At 44.1% G+C, this 25818-nt stretch overlaps 1 protein-coding gene across 1 annotated transcript in view; it reads left to right on the plus strand.

The window, feature by feature from the left end:
• The window catches only part of ARHGAP39 (Rho GTPase activating protein 39), a 148597-nt gene that overhangs the window by 22787 nt on the left and 99992 nt on the right, over window positions 1–25818 (plus strand). The window lies entirely within an intron of this gene.

The raw sequence follows: 25818 nt of genomic DNA on the forward strand, positions 1-25818 counted from the left end.
TGCAGGTATTTCAATTACTAGCTCTGGTTTACAGCTTGGTTATCCCACAGCAGTCTCTCTTGCAGTCTATCTTCCAGTCTGTAGCAATAACCACAAATCCCAAAGTTTTGAGTCAGCTCCTCATCTGTGCTGGCTCCAGAGTATTTCTCCCCACACACAGAACTCCTCTTTGCTTGGCTTTCCTACTTGCCAGCATGGCAATCATTACCTGCTCTGGCACTGAATAAATAGCAATTAATCATACTGACAGCTATGTGATGACTTCCAGGGCACCTACTATTAAACACTATAAGACCAAATCTTATTTTACTGTATCTACCTTTAGCCAGTCAGCTGTTCTTCCTCCTTTCCTTTACTGTTCATGTACTATAAACTTTGCCCCATCCATGGTTTTTTCCTGTTGCATTATTGTAATATTAATATGTTGAAGAATTGCTATGTGCTTGCACTAGTCATGCTAGTGTATAGACATCTGCTTTTGGCGGTAGAGTGCCAAGCTCAATGAGCTGCTGTCCAGACCAATGCTGTTCTTCTAGTGACTTGACATCTCAAGTTTAGATGAGGACTGGATGCCTGGGGATGGGGATGTGTTTATAAGTGCGACTAATCTTACGTATTTTTCTCATACATATTTTACATTATTTTTTCCTTCATTTACATCATCTTACAATAATCATATATATTTTACCTTTTTATTTTTCCCCATTGCTAAGGAGTGGGTAAAGCCCTGACATAAAAAATGCCTCAGTGTCACATGATGGTGGGGTTGGTTTTAGGTCTCAGGATTTCACGGGCACGTTTAGTTTTTATATATGTGTGTTACTCATCTGCACCTTTCATAAAGCCAGAGATTTGCTGCATCTCTGGTGTGTTTTAGATGCTACACTCCGTCGGTGGATCCATACTGTCAGAAGTACTCGAGTACCAGGCTGCCTTGCTGGAAGAGCAGACCTAAATGTGTGTGTTCAGCTGCGAGAAGGGTTAAAGCTCCTTGGACCTTCTGTCTATCCACTCAGTCTCTACTAACTGGAGTTCTAACACTTTTCTCATTGAGCTGTAGGCTCTTCCATAGCTAGCTTGTATGTATAGGGCTGTAACTTTAATGCTGGATTCTAGCCAGCTTGTTTCTATTGCGTGGACCTGTTTGTGGCTATTGGGATATAGCTCTAAAAAGCACTTAAGGGATGGCAAGCTATGCTGAGGGTCTAGCAGGGCAGTACTCTCTGGTGAGTACTCGTGCAAATGTGCATGCGCAGCAGCGCATTGAGTCCTCGACTGCTGCCTGTTGGCAAGTTGAACTTCAAGCACACAGCATGTCAGCTACTCTGCCGTGACTCCCTCAGTCCCCTTTCTCAACCCGTTAAAGTGCCTGCAGCTTTGTTACCATATTTTGACACAATCAGCTGCAATAAAGTTTTCAAGGTTGTAAGTTCTTCTAGTTCAGTCCATATCTGCCTCTGGTGTAAAAAGCAAATTACTAGACCCAAGCCTGCTGGTTTGATATCCTCTTTTCTTGGAAGTTTCAGAGTCTCTCTTACCCTTAGTAATTTCCCACCTTGGCAGATCTGTCATGACATGGTTTTGTTACCTATAGTGCTGTGGAACTGGACCTGCATCTTGAATGTCAGCATTCAGTGGAAAACCCCTAATGAATAAACTGTCACGTCTGGCTGCTGTGCAAGGTTATACTTTTAGGAGTAGATATTTCTGTAGGTAGTTGGCTCAGCCTTGCTTAGGCTGCAGACATTACACATACCACCAATGATGCAATTTTCTTAAACTCCTTACTGTAGCTGGGCTCCTTCTCCCTGGAGACCTTCTTCTACCTTATTATGGTTTGGGTTTGGATTTTTTTTTCTCTCTTACCCCTTCAGAGGCTTTACAATACAGCTTTCCGTTCAACCTTTGTTTCTGCTCTTACCTGTTGTATATGTGGCCACTAAACCAGGATTTGCTGGGCTGTCCCTGTAGCTGTAATAGGTCAGGGAGGTCTGAGAAGCAGGAACTGGGCAGCCATGTGAGATTTGCTGGAGAACTTGCTCCCTTCTGCCTTTATTTCTCACTTCTTTCTTCTCCATTCCTACTCTCTTGCTTTTTCACACCTTTTCCATCCTCCTTGTCAGCTGTAGCAGAAACCCCTCAACTGCCTTTATCCCTGGGAGGAAAGACTTTGTATTCTGGCAGAAAGCTGCAGAAACTCACACACACACACAAACAAAGAAAAAAAACCAAAAAAACCCAAAAAACCAAAACCTTCCTGGTAGCTTTTCCTGTAGCTGCTAGAGTCCAGTGACACTGCAGAGGTGTGCTAACTCAATCTACAGATGAGGGGCTTCAGGAAGCTTCTCATTTTGCAGCCTGAGGGCCTCTGTACTGTTCCCCAGGGATCAGCCTTGTGGGTTTGCTTTTTCTCCCATCACTGGTTTTTTGGGAGTTGGTGGTTTTTTTGTCACTCTCTGCACAAGCTGTCTTGCATCTTGCTGTGAGTGCCGAAGTATTGCTTTTTCCAGTGCTCTTGGTATGACTGCTTTTCTTGTGCCCAAGTTGTTGTTTCTACTCTTCTTTGCTTGATTTTTCTCCAACTGTTGAGTTGCTACAGTCACACTTTTTGTCTTTTTTGTTTGGGTTTGTTTTTTTCTTCTTCTGTCCTCCCACCCCTGTTGGTCTCGCTACCATTCCTTCGGTATCTTGTTAGGGGAAAGATATTTTCACACTTCAGGATTTCATGGAATCTTTTGATGTTTGCATGTGCAAACTTATTTACATCTTCGTACTGCTGGTACCTTGCTGTGTCTTTCAGGTGGCATATTGTTGATATAGCTCTGCGTATCCTGATGGGATGTAACCATCGTGCTGAGAGACTACTGCTAGCAACTAATCCATGTAAAATTTGTATTAATTTCTGGCTGTTTTAGTAGAGGGGGGGGAATTGTTTGACCACTGTGAGCTGTAACCACATATTAACAAGAGGCTGAAATGAAAATCCAGGGTGCAGGATTTTGGAAAAACATGGTGAAAACCTAAGCTATGCAAAGAATGTCCTCTGACCTTCATTTAAGCCACAGTAAAATGGCTCTTGGTTGTGTCAAATTGTGATTAAATGATAAAATCCTTGATTACTGTGAGCTTGCTTCCTCAAGAGTAACTTGAGGTGATGAGCCTCTTGGGAGAGTGGTTTAAGGCTATGCCCCTGCTGGGTGAGGTGCCTTCAAAGTGGGGATTTTGACTGCTCTCTCGTAGTAGCAAGTCTATATGTGTGTCTTGGTGGTAGTGTGGAAGGTGGAGGTTACTAGATCTCTTAAAAAATGAGCTTTTCACTGCTGCTCTGCTATTACATCCACAATTATTTTTTGGACAGTTACACATGCAAAAGTCATTGCTGAATATCTATTTCCCTAGCTATTAGAATGGTTGCAAGTGACCCTGTCCATGGATGTCCACCCTGTTTGCACTGAGGAAAAATACTACCATAACCCCTCCATGAAGTAAATTACCATTTGAGAGGTGTTTTGAGGAAAGGAGTGGGCTGGAGAAGACTTCAGTCATTCAACTTCTTGTAACTGAGTTTTAATATGGGGAAGGTATGGCTCCATGCGATGGGGATGGGAACACGATGCATGCAGAGCAGCTGACTGGCTAGCTGGGAAACCAAAATACATAGTATGGAGTAGGAGGGAACAGATTTTGATGTGGTAGGGAACAAAAGGTGGTGTGGGCTGGTGTGGAGTTGCTTTGAGCCTTGAAGATGGGAAGAATTTAACCTAGATTCTTGCACCAAATCTGAAGATGAGTTACCCATTTGCTTCTGGTATGTAGATGGACAGCGTTGTTTGGCCCTGCTGCAGACTGCCGTATAGTTTATTTTTGGAGAGTCCCTAGTGCAACCACAAGCTAAGGGCAGTGACCTGGTGTAGAAGGTGGGGGATGACCTGGTATAGAAGGTAACCTGAAGAATTCTTTGGGGTGGGCTAAAATGGGCTCATGCATGTGATCCCACATGGTCAAGTGTGTTTCGGGGAGCACACCAACCATGCATGGTAACAGATCTGTGCGTAACATTTTGAGGTGACTTACTGAGCTTACCTTCAATGACAGCTACAGCAGGATTTTAAACTCTGAATTAAAACCTGGTTTATGATCCTGGTCCGCAGGTACGTTCCAAAGCTAATAATGGATGTTAAGGAGTGTTCTGGCTACTGGCAATTAACACTGCTAATGATGGAAATTTCTCATTACTTCCCTCGTGATTGCAGAGGGATGCTCCTGGTGCAGCCCCCTTGTGCTGCAGCCATTTTATGAGCATCTTCAAATACAGTTATGCAGCAATAATTAAAAAAAAAAAAAGTGCATATCTTAAGGAGACAGATTGCTGCCTTCATCTGTCTCCTGATTAGATGCCAGGGCTGCACCATGCTACAATAACTTCATTCTTTTTCTTTTCAACATGTGCCTTCCATATATCACCATCTTTTATTGAAATATTATTCTGCTGGGTGATTTTGACCATCTAGAAAGACTTGTCACTGCAAGCAGGTACCCAGCTGTCTGCTTGCTAACTGAACTTGTGAAAACCTTGAAGCATTCAGGCCCAAAGGTGACCTGCAAGGCAGGAGGAGGGAAACAGGAAGGCAGTGGAGACAGTGTGCTTTGCTCTGAGAGAGGCTGATTTAAAGCAATAATTCTGCTTGTTTTACCATAGTATTCCTCATCAAAATCTGAATTTTAAGTGTAGTTTTCAAAGGTCTCTAAGCAACCTGCAACCATGTGTGGCTTATCTTGGCACAATCCCAGCATCCTGTCTCTTCCTTTGGCTTGTCACCAGCCAGGAAGCTTCCTGCTGATTTGGAGTGGTAGGAGATGGCTGTCAGTGTCCTCTACTTCGGAAACCCACTGTCTGCTGTTGGCAGCTGATGTAGCTGGTTTAGTTAGTCCCTGGAGGTCTGCATGACAGTGCTGATGATAAGGATTCAGGCCCTTCTGAGATCACGTGCATGGTTATTTGGGCAGAATCCCCTTGACCTTGAAAATGAAGGGAGATGCAATCCCACCACTCTCAACTCAGGGACATCAAGCAAGCCAGATTTGGCAAGTATCCTTTGTGGCTTGTAATGCAGTCTAAACTGTTTGCTCTGCTGTGGTCTTTTATGTAACGTTATGCTTTTTTCTTGTTTGCAACACATACTGGGTATAAAAACTAGTGTATTCAGTTGTGTCTCTGCAGTCCAGATCTTTGAGTGCTTATGTTTTAATGTCATCATTTAGCATGCTGCTTCCTCTTCATGCCTCCTAGCCTCTTGCAAGTCTGACTTTAAAGAATGAAGATGTAAAACAGGACTCACTTGTGGGCTGGATAGCATTTCTTCTGGAGTTGTTTTTTTTTTCCTGTGTCAGTGAAGTTGCTTTACTGGCTCTCCTGATGTTACATTCAGTGCTGAATAGGTGCCTAACTGCACTGTAATATCTTAATTCATGTTTGCATGGCTTCTTAGAAAGATGACCCTGTCTGACTGAAATTGTGCAATGTTGTTTTTCCACCTGTAAGCAGTAACCGTAGGAGTTCAGCCACTCTTCAGAAAATAATCTTGTGTAATACTGAAGTTAGGGAAACAAAAAAATAATTTATGCCATCGAGAGCATGTGCTTAAGTCCTCCACTGGTTCTCAACTCTTGTTTTTTAAGCAATCTTCCTAGGTAATAAGAAAAACTGGAGGGTGGGGGCAGGGGGCACAGCGTCTCCTGGCTTTGTATAGTTGAACAAATGAGGCACAGAAAGAAACCTGTATGACTCCCTTTAAGGAGTCATTCTGTTAAGAGACTGCTCTTACATAGTTATCCTAGTCTCTTCATTCTGGCAGCCTTTCTCTAAAAACGTGAATTTTCATGGTCATGGGATTTGGTTTAGGCACAACTTGCCGTCGCTTCTGAGGTTCCTCGGGTGTGGAGGAACCTGGGCTCCCTTCCCTGGGGGTGCGATGCAGTCCCTCAGCAGTGGCATGCTTCTGATGATGCAATCTTGGAGTGAAGGAATACGGCTGACAGGCTTGCTTCCTGCTAGAGCATTCCTGTTTTCTGTGAAAAGTCTGATTTCAATAAAAGCTACCCTTAAACTGCAATAGCAGCATTTTATTGAGGGCTCCTGTTGAACTTGATGCCTTTTTTGGAGGAGTTCAGTGACAGTGGAGGGAGGAGAAGCTAGTTGATGGCTTGTGTTGGGGGATAATGATGCCAAACTGTCTCATAACTAAAATATTGCTGCTGTTCTTGCTGAACATCTCCACTCTGCAAGATTCAAGGTTGGCAGGAGCACTGCAGCAGTGGCCCTCTGAGTGTTACATGGAGCTGGTGTTAGGATGGCCTTGAGGACACCTTAACTGCTGTGCTGTTTCCTGTATTTAAAACTCAGTCGATGGCCAAGGCCATCATGCGATACAAGCTCTTATGTGCCGAGCAAAGTGGAAGAACTGCAATAGGCGTCTGACACACTGATGATATTAAACTATTTCTAGCAACTGTCCTCATCGTGGCAGGCACATGACCTAACTCTCGATACGTAGCTGTCATGGCAACTGTAAAGGTCAGCATACTTTCTGGCTAATACTTAAGGTGGGCAGATAATACTTTTCTGCTTTGGGCAAGCGAGCATCTGTTTGGCTTGAAGCTTGGGGCAAGAAGTTTGTTCTGGGTTGTCTGAGCTTTTCTTGAACCTATAGGTCTCCAGGTGGCCCTGAAAGGAAGGGAGGTTGTTCAGCTGTCCTAATGTACTGCTAATAGATTACTAGGAGATAATTAAAATTACTCTTCAGCAGCTTGTAATTATCCCTTGCATTTATTTGCTGCTTGAGACACAGCAGCTGTGTCATAAGCAGAAAAGAGGTCTGGTAGAGTGAGGCCTCCTGGCTGTCTGCTGGTGGATTGGGCATTTGTCTCCATGTCTGTTGGATTTTGCACAGTCAAGCTGTCAGAGCTTGATGAGTTGTGATGCTTTGTTAGCTCCAGGGCAGTGCAACCTCACTACTGAGCAACCTGTATGGCAGGCTTTAACCAAAATGGCCAGTACCTGCACCAAACTACCCAACAGTCATAGAGACTCTGGATTTTGGTTGTAACTTTTTTGCCTTGTCAGCCAGTGTGCTGCTGGGAGGGACAGTGCAGTTGTGAGTGGGCATCTGGTGATGGTGGATGGGAGACTTGGGCCCCTGGAGTTTCAGAATTTTTTTTTTATTATGGATGGTGAAAAAAGGACAGATACTAAACACACCAAGTCACTTGGAGACACATGGAAGACCTCAAAGACCACCAGCAGGACTGCAGACCTCAGAGGCTGCCAAACAGTTTGGGTTTTGGTTTGGGATTTATTTCTTCCTCTGAAGATGCCAACACCAGTGATACAAGTGTGGCTTACTCAAAGTTCTGAGCTCCTTGACCTGGTTCTCCAAAAGCTGCCTCTTCCAGCTTTTGAAGAAAGGTCTTGAAGCCACCCTACAGAGGCTGGCAGACAGAGAGGAACCCCCCGTGCTCGTGGTGTTAGTGTAGGAAGCAGTAAATCTGTTGGAGACCTGATTCAGCTGAAGAATAGCAGACAAAAACTGTGCTCTGGTAAGAAGGGGCTCCTGGTGAGGAAGACAACAAGTGTAAGACTGCTCTTCTGTTAGCCAGTACTTGTTGGCTTGAAGTGACCATGGGAGATCACAGGTCTCAGGACTTGAGTGAAGTATCTTCTGATGATACTGAAGTGTAATGATTGAGGGCACCTTTTCTGATTCTTCCAGCAGTGGCAGAAGTCTTTGTTATGGACTTCAGCATCCTGATGGGTTGTCCTTGATTTTAAGGAAAAATCCAACTGCTGAAGCTGATTCTGTGCACAAAACACCTGGATAGCTGGTGTGGTGTCTTTAGGTCCAGAGGTTGCATCTCTATTTTGATCCTACACAGCTGGAAAGAACTTCTCCCAATAAGCTTGTTATGAGGTACAGAACCAAATACAAACTTGGATTTTTGTTAAATAGAATTAGCAGACTTAACACCCTAATTAATAAGGGTTTACAGTAGTCTTTCAGAATAAGTGAATGGTATCCCTCCTGCCTGTGGACTGGGCCTTTCTCTTCTCTCCCTATTTTTTGGGAGGTTTTGTAATACAACTTTTGTAATACTGTTTTGTGAAGCACTTCTGTCTCTTTCTGACTAAGAGTTTACTTACAAAGCCGTCCCTCCCAGAGGATGACAGAGGAAAAGGCTGGTGGAATATGGTGGAGTCATCTTCCTGTTGACTTCTAAGTTAATATATCTTAAGTATTTTGTTTTGGCTTTTTTGAGTTGCTTTTTATTGCGTGCAGGTGATGTGAACTGCACTTTACCAAACTAAAATTACCACCTTCACCCAGAGTAATTCAGCTGAGTCTGGGAAGTGGTCAGTGAGCTTTAAAAAGCACTAAAAAAAGCATGACAAGATGATATTGTTATAGAGGGAGCAGGCTTCAAACATGAAATTAATGAATGTACACTTTAACATTTTCGCTGGTGTCCTACGCTTTCCCAGAATCAACCAGATAAGTGGGTTTCCTGCCCTGTCAACCCTCAGAGATGAATATTCCCTTTATCACGCTGCCTGCCTTTCCCTATGATGTACGTCCCACAGTATGATGTCAGAGAAGCTTATATACTGCAGAGTAACAAACAGATGTTGTGAGGACTGGAACAAAGGTGGGTGTCTTAATGGGAAGACTTGCGGCACTGAAAACCTGCCAGCACCCCTCGTCAGCACTGGGGCTGCTTTTGTGGTGTTGGTAATTCAGTAAGAGCTCAACATCTTGCAAAATGAAGTTGAGAGCATTTGATTTGAAGGGCAACAGGAATACAAGGCTTCTCTTCTGATATGATTGACCTATTTTCAGTAGCATCTAATTATTTTTTTTTTAAAGACTGATTCTTTGAGGAACTCTTATCTCCACCGGAAAATACAGTCCAACATCTTGGACAGGAGTTACGACAAGCACTGCAGGAAGAGTTACGCAATGAGATCTTCATGAACATGTTGTTCTAGATGCATGAGAATGGGAAGGAGACTTTAAGCTGCTTTTCTAGAAAGATGACTGTGAATCACTTTGGGGTTCTGTCCTTTGTGAGTGAAGCTGTAAATCTGTGGTGCTTGCAATAATGCTTTCACAGCCCACCCGTGCCATACTGCACGCATAGATGGAGTAGCATCTCTTAGCTGTGCCTCTAGTTGGGTGAACTAAAGTTTGAAATTAAAATTTAAAAAACCTGACTGTTGACGTCCGCATGTGCTTGCTAAAAATATGAGCACACTTTCCTGTGTACGGTATTAGCATAGTTAAACTCTTGTCATTGGCATCACAGTTTTGCAAGAAGCCAAGCAGGCACAGCTGAAGGAACATGTTTGAAACAGGATTTGTCATCTGCAAGCTGTCATGGTTCCCATGACCTACTATTTTGTGAGAAACCATTCAGGTTGGAAACTTGCTTCGTGGGCACAAACATACCAAAGGAGTGGGTCACTACTGAGGACTATTATTTTTTTATTATTATTTTTTTGCATAGTAGTTCCCCTCATGCAAGCAACTAAGTGGAGGAAAGGTATCTGTACCACAGGGAGAATTAGATATAATCCACAATGTAGTGAATCTACCTTGCTTATTTTCTGGAAGATGCCTTCAACTCAAAGAATTATTTTGGTTGCTCCTGTTGTATAAGCAGAACCTTCCTCTGTGGAAATGTCCTTTTCATCCTTGCTGGCTTGTGGTGATGCTCAACATTGAGAATCTTGTTGAATGAACTCAGGTCAAACCTGGATGTATCAGCAGTGGTGAAAGCATCATGCACTTCCCCAGAGACATACCCTTATCTCAATCCTAATGTGCAGCTTTACAAATTATTTTTGAAAGCCAAAATCTGTTCTAGTGAACAGATTTGCTAGCTTTATTTGTCCTGAGGTTATACTTTTGCTTGCACAAACACTGCTTTTTACTTGCAGTGGGCTATGCAACTGAGAAGTGGTGTTCATCATTGGTGTGGAATAGCAGAAACAATCCTGCATGGTTTTATTGTCCTTACTTTTCTGCTTCAGTTCTCTGAAGTGGTATGGGAGCGCTGCTTGCTGGGCGGAGACAGGGTGCTTAGCCGGTGACCTGCCAAGATGATGTAATGGTGCTATGCGGCAGATATTTAAGTTGGAAGGAGGAAGGAATTCTTCAGAAAAACGGGGATACTGCTCAAACTGTGACGAGCTCTCAGCGCCAGCATCACTAAACCCTTCTTTCCCAGATCCACACCCCAAGCACACACAACGCAGACTGAGCTTGGGTTTATGACAACCCCACTCTTAGGTGTTTACTGCGTGCTTACACATTCTGTGGCACTTAGATATAGTAGTAGTTAAAAGGAATTTAATAGTTTTCCTAACCTAATGATCCGTGTATCCTAGATTCTGGGTCGTACCACTGAAATTTACTGTTAGGAACAGCCAGGTGATAAATATTCCCTGCTGCAGAGCTCTGTCTGCTATATCCGTCGGCTGTGTTGCTGGTGACCTAAGCTGGCACAGGCTTAGGTATGATGTACTTCAGGTCTGTGTGCAGTATCATCAAATTCAGCTTGAAAATTCATGTAGCATCTCCTCTTTGTTCAGTGGTTGGCATTTGGCAGGTTTAACCTTCCAGCCTTCACGTATGGTCTAAAGAGATGAAAAGGCTGGTGCAAGACCAAAGGATGTGGTGGTCTTGGCGGGAGAGCATGGTTTTGATTCAAGTATGAGCTTTAGACACAAAGTAGTTGGATTTGGTGCCAAGGCTGCACAATGTTTCTTTGAATTGCTTTGTTTTAACTGGTGTCGCAGCAGATGCTGGCACCGGTTAAACAGGTGCTGAGACTCAGCTGAGAACTCCAAGAAGCAAAACACAAGAGCACAGCAGAAGGAATTTGGAGGCCTCAGCCGACGAGAGACACGTTCTTGCTGCCAGTGGAGTTGGGTGAAATCAGAGAGCAGAGTACTACCTTAATTCCCCTATGTGCATTAAACAAAGGTCTGAATTAGTTTATCTCAAAATAAAGACACGGTGCCAAGCAACAGCAGTAACTCTAGCCCCAGTGTGCCCAAGGTACAGCTCGTCTTTTACATAACTGGTATTTCCCAGCTGACGGACAGACAAAACCATGCCGACTTCTTTAAATGTTTACTGGCTTGGTGATGATTAACAGTCATCAGTGACAGGAGGGAAGAGACAAAAGGCACTCCTGAATATTTGATTCCTTGTCCTCTCAACATTACAGTTGTTATAATCAAAAGGTTAAGTGGAGATCAAAAATAAATAGGAAACTTCGGCTGAGGAAGCTGCATTACTTGAGAGCCTTTTCAGGCTCTCTGGGAGGCACAGTGGAAAGGTTAAAATTTGCAGCACAAATGTTAGCTGTGATCTCACTTGAGTGAGAGTCTCAAAATATATCTCGAGTCTTGGTTCACAAAATGAAAGCTTAGAAGCCTGCCTTGGATAAGAGGCAAGAAGGCAGCAGGACTGAAGGGCACAGAAGCAGAAACTTGTGAACCTTCAAGATATTGCCTCACCCCCTTGGAATGGTTTGTCATGCAGCCTGGACTGCAGAGCATGATGTGGCGGATTAAACAAGAGGGCCATTGAAGGAGTGGGTGCTTAGCCAGATGTTTTCAGGGACCTTGACAATAGCCCTTTCATTTCTTGCGCCCAAGTTCCTATCAAAACCCAGCATAGCTCTGTGAGGAGGGAGGCTCGTGGTGGCTGATGTAGCTGCTGCCTGGGTTAGGAGGCTCATTGGTGGGGTGAATGTGCCAGAACAGAATAAAAGGAGACAGGTAGAGGCTGTCTCTGGACGGTAGAACCTCCATGGAAGACAGAATCAATATCCTCAATCTGTCAGAAGTGCAAGGTGGAGACTAGAAGAAGGGAAAGCTAGTTCTAACTTCAGTTATCTTTGTAAGACTTGAGGAGAAAACGTTACATGGGTTAGATTTCTGAAACCTTTAAAAGCTAATATTTGTATCAAATGTTTTTGTACTGTCTAGTCTCAGATTTTCAGAGCTAAATTAATTTCATAAGTTTGTTCTAGCTTTTGTTGTTCTACACGTGTTGCAGAGGTGCCACTTGATACAATTTGCTCCTTCCCACAAACCTTAAAACTTGTCTCGAAGGTCTCGCTGTGAAGCTGTTATGGGTGCTTTGAAGCTTAAGGTGTCAGATGTGAAGTCATATAATCCCTATCGACGTTATTCATCAGTGGAGAAGCTGGTGGGAGGTGTTCATGAATAATTCAGAGAGGCTATGGAGTCTATCCTTAAGAGATGTTCAAAACTCAGCTGGACACAATCCTGAGCAATCTCCCCTGGCTGGCCCTGCTTCAAGCAGGAGGGTTGGACTAGGTGATCTCCAGAGGTGTCTGCTAACCTCAACTGTTCTGTCATTCTATGAAAACACTCTTCTAGGGTGCAGGACTCTACTTTAAGCCCAGATAAGGGCTTAATTGCACTTTCCCTGGCGTGTTACCACAGATCCTTCTGCACAGAAGAAGGTAATGAGAATGACCGAAAGGGGAAAAGCAGCTGTCTTAAGAGGCTGTGAAAAGTCTGGGGCTCCTCCACTTACAGAGAAGTTGGGTGATGGTGGGGGGAATAGGATGTTTGTGGGCTCAGGAGGGTGGTGGTAAGATGAATGCAGAAGCTCCACAGCACTGGAACCAGAGGAGCCTCACATGAGTTAGGAGAGGATGCATTTGGCATGGGTGAGAGGACTTCTCCTAGTGGGTAGCAAACTTCTAGATATTTATCACTATCACTATCCACAGCAGGTTGTGGAGACAGACCATATTAGGAGGTTTGGAATGGATTTTTTTGATTTAGAGATACTGGGAACAGGCAGGAATGGCTGCTCTGACCTTGAAGTGACTGAGGGTACTACAAAGGGGATGGAGACAGTGATCAAGTTGTGTTTAAACAGCATCTCCTGATGCCGCCATTGGAAAAGTATGGAGCTGTTCTGGCCCATGAGAGTGTATCCCATCTTTACCAATAGACTAGCGAAACCCATATTTTGGATGTGCCGGTTCTGTTCAGCACCCAAGTTGCTGCTCAAATTGCTGTCTTGCATTTCTTATTTTTATTTCTTGTTTCTACTTCTGTGAAGAACATGAACACATTTGAGAGGCCACGTGGATACTTGAGTTAACAGTTTCCAGAGTACACCAAGCTGGGGGTGACCCTCAGGATCTGCAAGTCAGGAAGATGCTTGGATCGCTTGGCTTGAAAAGATACTTAGTGTATCAGATGGTATGTACGTATGAGGGCTTTGGTTGCTGCTTCTCTATGGTAGCCTGCTCAGAGGGTCCATTCTCATGCTAAAGTTACTAGGAAATAAGATTTTTTTTCTTTCTTTCCCCTTCCCAAGCATTTCATAAATTTGTAATTTGCTGCTTAAGGTGGTCTTGTGGTCTCCTCTTCCTGACTGCACATCTGATGGCAGCTTTTCCTCTGGTGACTCCTCCTCTGTAGTCAGAGGACCGTGGCAGCCTATGTTGAGCACCTATGCAACGTGGCATGCTTCAGCCTGGTTTTCTTCCAGCCTTCCTTTACAGGATGCTGCTGTCCTCCTTTATAGGGGATGCAGCTGCTGAGTATCTGTGGGAGTGGAAATGTGAGTGCACTATTCACCTTGTAAAATTGGTTGTGCCTTTAAATTGGAAATACAGTTTTATCATGCTCTCAGAGAGCTACTGTGTAACTTCTTAGGGTGAATTGTGAGGTGAAGTGGTCTCTCATCTCAACAGCTAGTATTCAATAAAACTGGAAGCTGTCCAGATGAAAAGAAATAACTGTAAAAAAAGCTACCCTTAAAAATTAATTTAGCTTTAAAATAAGAAAACTATTTATGCTGTGTTCAGCTGTTGAACACAAGAATATAGGAGTTTCTGTAGTCCATTAGTTTCTTCCATTTTTTCATTACAACTTTAAGAGAATTTTCACTTGCTTAATCATTTTATCCTACCTAATTATTCTATATTTAAAAATAAAACCTCCCCAAACAAATGAAAAAAAACCAAACCCACCCTCATTTAAAAAAAAAAAAATCAATCCTGTACTGTTTTCAGAGTCATGGAACTTTTTTTAAGACCTGGATACCATCTAATTGGCTATACTGAGAGGCTGGAGGTCCTTGCTCAGTGCTGGGCACATACAGAGAATGGATTGTCATAAATAAAATGGTAAACACCTGCAAAGGGAGGTGAGGGAGAGGCAGCAGGATGAAAAGCATAGTGCTGCAGAGAGCTTATTTTCCTCTTGCAAGGTTTAAGATGCTGCAGCATTGAGATAGCAATTGCTTAGGAATGTGTAGGGTAATTTTAAGTTCACAATAAATGTTGGTGCGTAATTAATTTGATTATTTGAGGTTTATTATTGGATCCAAACCCTATTTCCTGTTAATTCCTTGGCGTTCCCTTGCCATTCACAGCATTGGGGTAGGGTGGAAAAAGCGTTTATGAATTCATAACTCAACAGAGAAATAAACAGCAATTTGTACAACGTAGCTGCTTGATACAGCCTCGCTTAGGAGAACTACGAATACAGCTAATAAAACATGTTGGGGACCCTGGATCTTGGTGCTTGGGATGGCGGTTTGAGGGGCTGAGAAGAATAATGTGTATATACAGCTTGGTTTAGACCCAGATGTGTGTGTGCACAGTATTTCAGGTGGTGTGCATGGCTCAGGATGGGATCAAATCAAAATATGCCTAAAACAGGATCTTGAATTTTAAAACCCTAAATATAGAGTAGGAATCTGAAGCACTTTATTATTTTTTTCCAGCACCTACCTGATACTGGAGATGGCTGAAATTATTTAGGACTTTCAATGTATTTTTGGCTTTAAAGATTCAACTCTTTATTTTAGACCTGAGGGTGCTTCTGTGCCCAGAAGCATGTGATCTCGCTGCTGGTATATTTGTTGATCAAAAAGTTATGGCTTCTCAGAAGAAGAGTGGTGAGGCTTATAGGGAATAACAGAACATCAAAGACATAGCTACCGGATAACCAGATGAATCATTAGTAGCTGAAATTGACTTATGATGGTGTAGAGCTTTTGTCAAAAATACCTAAAATTCAGATGGAGATCCGTCAATTTTTGTGTGGACCCACTATGCTTGCGTCATAGAAGGTAGTTTTTCTGTTCACTTTTCAGTAGAAAAGAATCAAAATATATTCAGAAACAGTGGTTGTGGTGGTTACTTATCACCTTTGAAGTTAATAAGTTTCTTCATATAGATGATTGATCCAGCAACACATCCTTTCAGTAGTGTCACACCCTTATGGATGGTATGAAAGCTCAGCCGTGGCATCCAAACTGAAAGCCCTCTGTAGCTAACATCTCTAACCTGGGCTGCTGTCATCTTCTAAGTAGAAAAGTGGTTCTAAGGGAGCATTTGTTCCCAAAGTATAGGGCTGTTTAATGTTTTCTTGGGTATGTTGGCACTTCTGGAAAGCATGGTCTGTTGGGGAATCTCTGCTTTCTGCAGCCTGCTCACACCTGTGTCCCACTGCTGCCTTCAGCCTTCTTGGTCTTGTGAGTTAACTGCTGGAAACCTTGTCCCGTGCTGGCTTTCAGAAATCTGAATGGTAGAGATCTATCTCCAGACCAGCTATGGTGCACTTAGTAATTACACTTGAAAGCTAGTGCTGAATTCCAGGGATTCCCAAAAGATTCCAGGTACCGAGGGTCACATATGGACTCATGGGGTTTGGGTTGGAAGGGACGTTCGAAGGCCATCTAGCCTGAGCCCGCTGCCATGAGCAGGAACACCTTCCACCACACCAGGTTGCTCTGAGCCCTGTCCAACCTGGCCTCGAATGTTTCCAAGGATGGGCCATTGACCACCTCTCTGGGCAACTTGGTCCAGTGCTTTACCACACTCAGCGTAGCAAATTTCTTCCTTCTATCTAGTCTGATTCTACCCTCTTTTAATTTAAAACCATTCTCCCTTGTCCTATCAATACAGACCCTACTAAAAACATCTGTCCCCATCTTTCTTGTAAGCCCCCCTTAAGTATTGAAAAGCTGCAGCAAGGTTTCCCTGGAGCCTTCTCTTCTCCAGGCTGAACAAGCCCAGCTCTCTCAACTCTTTAGTGGATGACTTTGTTTCATCTGATCCAGTATCTTAATTTGAGATGATCTGCTTCTAAAAGGGAAAAAATTAGCACTGAAGAGCCCGTTTGAGTATTCTCCTGAAGCATGCTCAGCTCTAAGCAGGGACATGAAGTTAACACTGACAATAAAGTAATTGGCTCAAAGGCAGGTGATATTTTGAGTTACTGATGAAATACACTGTGGAGCTGCAGGTGGTAGAACTGGAATATTATTGTCTGCCTCAGGAATTATCTGAATTATTATTCATAACATTCAAAGAGCTGCAGTGGCAGGTAGTTGCTGTTAACTGTGTCGGTGTTGTATGTGTCTGGATGTGGAGCTCGGTGTAGCCCATCTAAGACTCTGTAGGGCAGTAGATGGCTCCTGCTCTGAAGAAGCTATGGCTTGAATAGAGAGGGTCAAAAAAGCAGAGATAAACCAAGCAAAATTAACAACACAGTTGTAGTTACTGTGTTCTCTGGGATGCTTGGCTTGGTGAATCTACCAGAAAGAAGAAGAAATGATGGGAGAAGGGGATTAGTGTGGGCAGAGGAAGCCTAATCAAAGCAGAAGGCAGTTCTCTAAAGCCAAAGACTCTTCTTGAAGCAATTTTTGTGACTGGTCCAACTGGATGGAGTTTGAGTGGCTTTTCTCATTTCAGAAAGCTCTGTGGTAGTGCATAGGACAGCAGCGAGGGCACCCTGCGTGGGGCAGATGTGTGGCTAGAGATGGCAAGTGCTGGGAATGGAGGTGGTCCCTGTGATGTTAAAGATGCAGGAGGATAAAACCATGATTAGAGTTGAGAACATAGGCACAAGCTTAAAGGCTATAGTCCTGCATGTGCTGGCTGGAGAGGTGTTGAGGATTTCTCGCTCCATTTCAATGGTCACAGCAAAATCAAGTTTTGGAAGCAAGCTCCCGACTATTTTGTGTAGAAATTCAAACCTGCTTTTCCTTCTTAACAGTCAACCTACAAATCTGCACCTAACCAACTGAGTCAATGATATTTATGCTCTACCTTGCTGGTTTTCTGTCTCCTAAACAGCAAATCCAGCCTGCTACGAGGCTTCTGACTTTCAGCTCCTGCTAATTCATATTCTGCCTTTGGTTTTAATTTGAAAGGCCTCATCAGCTGTGTTTCCAGCCTGAGCCCATGTCTAAAGGGTGATTGGAGGGAGGATGTTGTTGCTTTACAGATGTGGAAATGAAGTAGTGAGTGCCTGGAGTTCACCCAAGCCCATGGTAAAGTCTTGAAGGGACACACAGTGTGAGACCGGGACTTGGCTGCAAAACTCATCCTGTTGCCAAATAATTGGATGCTAGCCTCACCATCACAGAGATCGCTGTAATCTGAAAGCCATAGTTAAGTGATAAAAACATGGCATGACAAAAAGTATGAGATAAGAGTATCTAGACAGAGATTCATGAAACACTGAAACTGTATTACCCAAATCTTCATTTACTGAAATGAGTGTACGAGTGAAGATTTTCTCAGTGCATGCTTTCAAATGTCAGTTCTCCTATAGAACTCTGGCATGGATGTCTTGTATAAATAGACTTCGACTAGTTGTTACTGGAGCTTCCAGTTCCCACGCTGATTCTTATCAAAAATTAGTTCCCAGCCAAAGCTGTATTTTTCTTTTTTTCAAGGGATTTATCACATCAAAACAAGTCTGTGGCTTACTGCAGGGCTGAAACTGCCACACTTATGTACTTGGACTAGTAATGACCTGCTGAGCCACTAGAAAATGGCATGGGGTTGCTTTAGCCCTCCCTGCCTCTTCATTAAGACTGGAACCAGGAACTGGTTCCTGTCTGGCAGCTTTGGGTTTGATAATCACCTGCCTGCACAAGGGGTGAGATCGTGCACCGATGCTTCCATTTTATATTCCTGGCTTCAGATAGTGTTGAGCAGTTGATAGCTTGATGGCATCAATTTTTTTTTTTATTATTTTTTTTACTGAGTGCTTGTCTACATCCCTGCATTGCTGGCACAATGTGATACAACCGGCTACTCCACTGATTGCCATAGCAGGGAGTGTTCTTTGAGAGGCACCCGCCAGACGCTGCAGGAAACTAAAACTGGAGTCGAGTTCATTTAAGGATCAGGTGTTTGTAAGGTACCTGTAATTGCCCTGCCTGACCAAAGTCAGAGAAAGAAATTAGGATAACACAAACCCTCTGTAGATATTTGAATCCCCGATAGCATCAGGACTTGTTGAAATTTGCAGCTGGCTCTCGCAACTGGAGGTGTGTGTTCAGAAGTGCCACTAAGGAGATTTTCCTGCTTTTAGCAGGTCAGTGTCTTGGTTTCCAGTTGTTTTCTTTGAACGCTGAGGTCAACCCAAAGCACCTAGTTTTGCCAGGAATGGTCCTTCTTTAGGAAATCTCCTGCTTGCTTGGCTAGCCTGGTGTCTGAGATGCTTGCTGGCTTTGTTGATCCAGAGGGGACCATCTCACCTCAATATTAAACTGAATGTCAGTGTAGCTATTCTACAATAGATGCTGTTATGTACCACTAGGAAGCCAAATTGTGTAGGCTGTGTGCCAGGAGCGTGGCTGGTGCTGTTTCCTCCCTCTTTGTATCATCCAATGAAGCTGGGGCTTCCTTAGGCTCTAGAAACAGCAAATCCAGAAAAAAAAGCACCACATGTATTTGCACCACTGTATGGAGAACATGCCTATATATATATATATATATAATTATAGTTTGATAACACTGAGCTGAGCAGGGCTTGCTCTGCTGCAGGAAGGTCAAGCAGAAAAAGCTTGGGGTTCCCCAGACCTAGTACTTGGCTATTCTTTGGGTTCCTGATTTCTTTCAACTCTTTGTCTTTCTGTGCTTAGCATGCAGTATGCATTTAATTCCTGTCGCTAAATTGGCAATAAAATTATGGAACTGGTAAATTCTGCCATGGAGAGCCTAACGCCTGTGGTATTAGAGTATGATGCATTTTTGCATCATAAAACTTAAGATACACTCACTGATGCTGTTATGGGTGTTAATAAAAGATTGTTTTCCTCAAGGGCTGTGCCATCTGTGAATACATTTTTTTTCTCAGAATATCTGCAGGGAAAGATAGTCTACAACCACCAAAATCTAAAGTACATCATGTAAATGGCATGAACAAAATCTTCTCCGTTTGGGTGGCCGAGTGCTTTCTGACCTCTCCCACTTCCAGTCCTGCACTGTAAATATTATGTAAAAGGAAAGAAGCTGTTCAGAACAGCTCTTACTTTTTTTAATGGTTGGGTTCGAACATGCTACACCAAGGACATAAACTGGTTTAGAAACAAAATCTCTTTAATGTGTGTTGATTTACGGGCGCTGAAGTTGTTAGTAGAACTCATGGTCTGTAGAATATTTCAGGCGGAAAAAAAAATTATCTCAAAAAATGGAGTGGATCTTTGAATATTCCTGAGAATGTTAATTGCTTTCATTAAATTTTTTTTATAAAGGTTTTAGAAGCAGTTATGACCTTTTCCTTGATCTACCAAGTCTGAGTGGCATAGTTGGACTGGGAAAACCTGTGCCACCAGCAAGTCCCTTCTTTTGTAGCTGAAATTTGGCAAGTGGGGGGAATCTCAACAATGATACCCAGTGCCTCTCATATCAAATAGTTTGTCTGGTTTTTGTTGTTTTCTTTTTTTCCTGTTAATCTATGATTTCTGGTGGACTTTTCTAGTAGGAGCCTATGGGAAGAAAATGCAAGTTAAGCGCATGGCTGCTGGCCAGGTGGGTAATGGCTGTACCTGGAGAGCTGAGGGAAGTTTGGCATATCTGACCCAAATCCATGGTCCGTGCATTGGATTTGAAAGCATAGGTTATGCAGCAAGTATCTTCTCTGGTAATCAAGCAGAGGTATTAAATACTTTTAAGTGACCTAAATGAATGGATAGATGGGACAAAGGTCATGAGGATTCAGGTGCAGACTCAGCTGTGCTTAAATATTTTAGTCCACAGTTAAGTAGGTCGGCATCATTACCCTGAACACTTAGTAAGTATTGATAGAAATAAAACACTAGACTTTTGATTTATTGCTGTTCTTGGTCTCATGTCACTTCTGCATGTTATACCAAGCACTGAAATGACCAGCGTTCGATTCGCTAGTGATATATCCTGGGTGGACAGAGGTCTAGCTTCTGTCTATCTGCTGTCATCCAGGTGGTAGGGCAGAGCATTCGCATCCAAAGCAGCATGGCTGGCAGGGCGAGGGAGGGGATTCTGCCCCTCTGCTCCGCTCTGGGGAGACCCCCCGCAGCACTGCGCCCAGCTCGGGGGTCCCCAGCACAAGCCAGGCAGGGACCTGCTGGAGCGGGGCCAGGGGAGGGACACGGAGCTGGTCCGAGGGCTGGAAGCCCTCTGCTGCGGAGAAAGGCTGGGAGAGCTGGGGGGGCTCAGCCCGGAGCAGAGGAGGCTGCGGGGAGACCTGGCTGCAGCCACTCAGTGCCTACAGGGGCTGTAGGAAGGTGGGGACGGGCTTTTTAGCAGGGCCTGGGGCAACAGGACAAGAGCTGATGGTTTTAAGCTGAAAGAGGGGAGACTTAGAGGGGACATCAGGAAGACATTTGTTAGGGTGAGGCACTGGACCACGTTGCACAGAATGGTGGTAGATGTCTTATCACTGGAAGTGCTCAAGGCCAGGCTGGACAAGGCTGGGAGCAACCTGGTCTAGCAAGAGGTGTCCCTGCCCACGGCAGAGGGTTGGACTAGATGACTTTCAAAGGTCCCTTCTAACCCAAACCATTCTATGATTCTATGAGCCCACCACATCCCTCCCTTTGCTGACACTGTGATATTGACATGGAGGAGGGTGAAGAAGTAATCCCATCCTGGTTATCTGTAAAAAAAGAGATCAGGGCCAGTTACTAATTGCATACAGCTATAATAGTGAGATATAGCTTTGGCATGCAAATAGGTTGTATCTGTGATGCAATACCTCTTAATTGTGAATGAGAAGGGAGAGGGTGATCAGTGCATCGCTGCCTGCTGAGCGGGGAGGCATTGTGCATGGGGATAAACAGAGGTGCTTAAACAGGAGTCTGCTCTTCTCCCTGGAGAATTTGCCTACTTGTAATCAAATTCCTACTGAGAAGATAGTTTTCTCCAGTAAACTAAGCATGCAATGCAGTCCTTGGCTTGAGAATGGTAAATGGTTAGGGTAAGATTTGGATCCTGTTGTCTCTCACTTGTGTGTGTTGGAGAGCTGAAATAAAAGACCAGGAAATTGCAAAGTGCTGACCCCATCTTGCACAGTGCATCTTTTTGGTGTCTGCATGGCTTTAGGTTCCAGGGTGAAAGATGGTACTTCAAAATGAGTAACACTGAATAGCAATGCAGAACGCAGCCGTTCAGAGCAAATATAGCAGTGTTTGTCGAACTGTAAGTCAGCTGTCTGCAGCTAATTACAGAGATGTCAGGGAGTTTTGAATTTGTCAGCTGAATTTAAGATTGTAGAATGTTGCTTGGAAAATGTCTTTATTAAAAACCAAAAAAATCCCTCAAAGAAAAACGTATTTATTTGTGGGGGTTCTGGGGTTCTGGCCCATACTGTTGTTCTGGTGGCTGTGCTGTAAGCTGATGAGGGACATGTAAAGGTAAGTAAGGCAGCAGCAGTGCTAGCAGGGCTAGGAGTGGGTCAGGGACCTGGAAGGCAGCATGTGCCCAACTTGCCAAAACTCCACTGCTGGTCAGTGGCCCAGTCACTGGTCCTCTTCCATCTGCAAAGTGGCAGAGCAGCTGTAGATGCCCCATCCCTGGAAGTGTTCAAGCCCAGGCTGGATGTGTTCAAAGTTGTAGCCTGGGAGGTTTTTGGTTTTGGTCTTTCTTAAACCACTGAAGGGAAGCAAGGGGAAAAAACAGGTAGGATAGGATATTTTCAGTTGGAAGGGACCTACAATGATCATCTTGTCCAAATAATTCCCATCTAAAGAGTAGCTGTGAATTTGTGCAAAGTGAAGCCTGTTCCTACCATAATAATATAGGAGGATGGGGCTTTGAGCAACCTGGTCTAGTGGAAGGTGTTCCTGCCCGTGGCAGGGGTGTGGAACTAGACAATCTTTAAGGTCCCTTCCAACCCAAACGATTCTATGATTTTATGATCCTTCAGCTGTCCAATTCACCAGAGCACTGGGTGGACACTGACTCATTCCAGGCCCTGTGAAGGTGAGTGGACTCTACCAGGTAGATTTACCAAGGCAAGCATCCCAGAAGACACAACAGCTACAAATGTGTTAATTATTTGGCTTAGCTTATCTCCGCTTTCTTGACCCTCTCTATTCAAGCTGTAAGTTCTTCAGAGCAGGAGCCATCTGCTTCCCTACAATGTCTTGGATGTCCTGCCAGACCCCATGAAGAAGGGTGGAGAGGCTGTTGAATGGATGTTTGTGCAAGGGCGTTAAGAGGCACCACATAAGGTCCAGGTGACAGGTGACTGTCACAGCTAGGAGCTGGTAATCTCTGAGACATTGCTTTACATTGCTTTAAACGTTTTCCAGGAAGGAAGGGGTGCCTGAGTCTCAGCTCATTGATGGCCAATTCACAACTCCGTGTCTTTGCCCAAATCCTCCCTGCCCTTGTTGGTTCAAGCCACCCCAGGCTGGTAGGGGTTGTTGTCAGGGTGGGAGTTCCTTCCCAGCTTCACTGCAGAGGATGTAGCCTTGAGTGGAATGAGGCAGGATAGGAAAAATCAGATGACGGTTGACCTTTCTGAGAGGGCCGGTGAATCCGGACAGCCTGGCTTTGGCTTTGTTCATCAGTGAAGGCTTTGTCCCTCAGCTGTGATGCTCCTTGTTTCAGCTCATAGATAGTCTTCAGCACAGAGAGACTCTGGACCATTTTTCTGACCTTCAGCTAGAGGGTTTTATGACTCTCATGGTCTTCTATGCCATAGGGGATATTGTAATTTTACAGATGAATAAACTGTGGCAAACTAATGCAGAACCTCTTCTGAGCAAAGTTCAGACAGTAAAGCTTTCTCCAAATGAACTTTAATGTGCCCATTACTCTTCAGCAATTAGTAGGTACCAGTACAGGATGAAATCCATTGCAGTAGGTGTTGACAAACCTGTGGTGAGACTCCTTGTCCCCAGAGCTTTCCTGTTTTCTAGAAGGATGAAGGAGGTTGAACACGAGTTGGAGCTGGATGCCTGAAATCCTCCTACTTGTTTGTTGGTTTTTCCCCCCTGAAAGTGTTGGTGTACATCAGGCAGATGTTCAGTGCAGTGAACTTTCCAAGTCACGAGTGCATGAACTTGCTGCCATTCTCCAGAACAAGGTCAGTCTGTAACATCATTACGTGGGCACCGGCGATGAGCTGGGAGCCTTGGCTCAGCCTTTGTCTGCCCGGGTCCCTGCGGAGAGGGTGCAGCCCTGAAGCCGAATGCCATCGCTATGTGGGAACAAACAGCCCTTTTTTCAAAGGGAGAGAAGCCTTTTCACACAACTGGCCAAAGGCTCAAGCATCCAGTGTGTGGGACAAGGGGGAGAGGTAGAGATAGCATGCTGCAAGCCTCGGCCACGGCCTTCGGTGGCAGCTGAGATGGAGCAAAACTAAATCTTGATGCAGTAAGTGAGCAGGCTTAGCTCTGCTTTTGATAAAAGCAGAAGACCTTCGGGAAGTCCTACATCATTCTGGTAGGAACAGGCTTCACTTTGCACAAATTCACTGCTACTCTTTTGTTGGGATTTCTTTGGATGAGATGAGCATTGTAGGTCCCTTCCAACTGAAACTACCCTATCCTATCCTACCCTTTTTTTCCCCCTTGCTTCCCTTCAGTGGTTTAGGAAGGACTAAAAAGGGACAGCCTCCAGGTCTATCTTTTTCTTACCTTGGGGCAGACTACTGTGCTTGTGCACTTTTCATGGGAGCTCCATAAAGGTAGAATCTGTATTTATTGCACTTGAAGGTGTCTGGACATTTCAGCTAGTTGGGATATGGAAGCCCATGATGAGAGGAGCGGCATGAGGCTCCATATGCATTTCCCGGCATGATTTTAAATTCAGGATCTGTGATCTCATTCTGAAAAGGCAGGCTCTTTCCTCTACATTTGCATCATGTTGGCTAGTAAATATTCATCCTGCCTTTGCTGCTGGTTGCAGTAGCCCATTTCATTTAGGACCCTTCTCCTTGTCTACAAACCTCTGTTTGGTAAATGTCAAAGCACCATGTAAAGTTTGTTTGATTAGGCTTTTGGCAAATTGATAGAGGGATTTTGGATTACAGGAAAATTACTGATAACTGGCTTTCAAGCTGTCCCTCTGGTACTCTGTTAATGACTTTGTGGAATTCCCACATCTCCAGTGCCTCACATTTGGGTTGTCTTAAATCATTAAAAAGAGGAAAAAAAAAAAAAAGAGCACAGGCTCTCCATGCTCCTGCCAAGTAGGTCAGGGGTTTCCCAGTTGTACGGTTTGGAAAACGGAGACATTATTCAGAGCGACTTTCTCCAAGTCGCATGGTGAGTTGAAGACAACTGAAGCACAATAGTGGTTTCAAGCATTAGTTCAAGACTGGTCTTCAAGTGATAATAAATCATTTGGCCTAATCAGAGACAGATTAAAATAAATCTTGGCAAAACCTGGCAAAGTAAATGGCACATTCCTGAATTCTGCAGTGTAGGAGAAGCTGCAGGGACACAGTCCAAGAAAAGTGAAGGGTGGGCAATTGGTGCTGCATAAAATGAGACAAACACCTCCTTGCATTTTAAGCTATTGAAAATGCCACCTGATGCTTCCCGTAGGAGGAAATAAGCCAAAAAGTTGTAATGGTTCTGCTACCACTGTGGGGTTTGATGTTTTTTGCTTGATCACAGCGGAAAAAACAGCAAGGCAGGAATATCACCATGGTCTCACCATGATATCAGACTTTAAGCTCAGAAGAGCTAAGCTGCTGCTCTTTACAGAGTTAGCTTATGGGATTGCGGTGTGTGGATAATCATAGAATCATCAAATGGTTTAGGTTGGAAGGGACCTTCAAGGGTCCAACCCCCCCCATGGATTTTCAACTGTCAGGTTGCTCAGAGCCCTGTCCAGCCTGGCCTTGAATGTGTCCAGGGATGGGGCATCAACCACCTCCCTGAGCAACCTGGTCCGGTGCCTCACCGCCCTCAGCGTAACAAATTTCTTCCTTGCATCTAGTCTGAATCTCCCCTCTTTTAGTTCAAAACCATTACCCCTTGCCCTGTCGCTACAGGTCCTACTAAAATGGTTGAAAAGGTTTTAATGTAGAAGGAGGAGGAGGTCGATTTGAATGACAGCAGGTTGGTGGTCATTGTTCAGTCTAATGGGGACAGAGTGGGAGTGAGGTAGGGTGGAAGGATGCCCTTCAATGGGAAGGGGAGAAAAAAGCAGTGGGTTTTAAAGAGTAGCTGGTAGGATTGACAGGCTGGTATCGACACCCTGGCATGCTTCTGACTTTAAAGAATAAAAGAGCCTCTTTGAGCAGTCCTAAAGCAATCAGTAGAAAATAACTCATTTATGAAATGGGTACTTCTAGCTGGGAGAATCATTACACTCAGAATCCCTCCTCTACTGTAATTTTAGTTTAATATTAAACTACTCAGGATAAATTGTTACTCAGGAAATTTTTTAGGCAGAAGGTGACATCGGGGAGAAGAATATGGAGCATTAAAAATGGATGATACAGTGTCATTTCTTGAC

Source organism: Falco peregrinus, chromosome 3 (assembly GCF_023634155.1).
Source record: "Falco peregrinus isolate bFalPer1 chromosome 3, bFalPer1.pri, whole genome shotgun sequence".
NCBI classification, from domain to species: domain Eukaryota; kingdom Metazoa; phylum Chordata; class Aves; order Falconiformes; family Falconidae; genus Falco; species Falco peregrinus.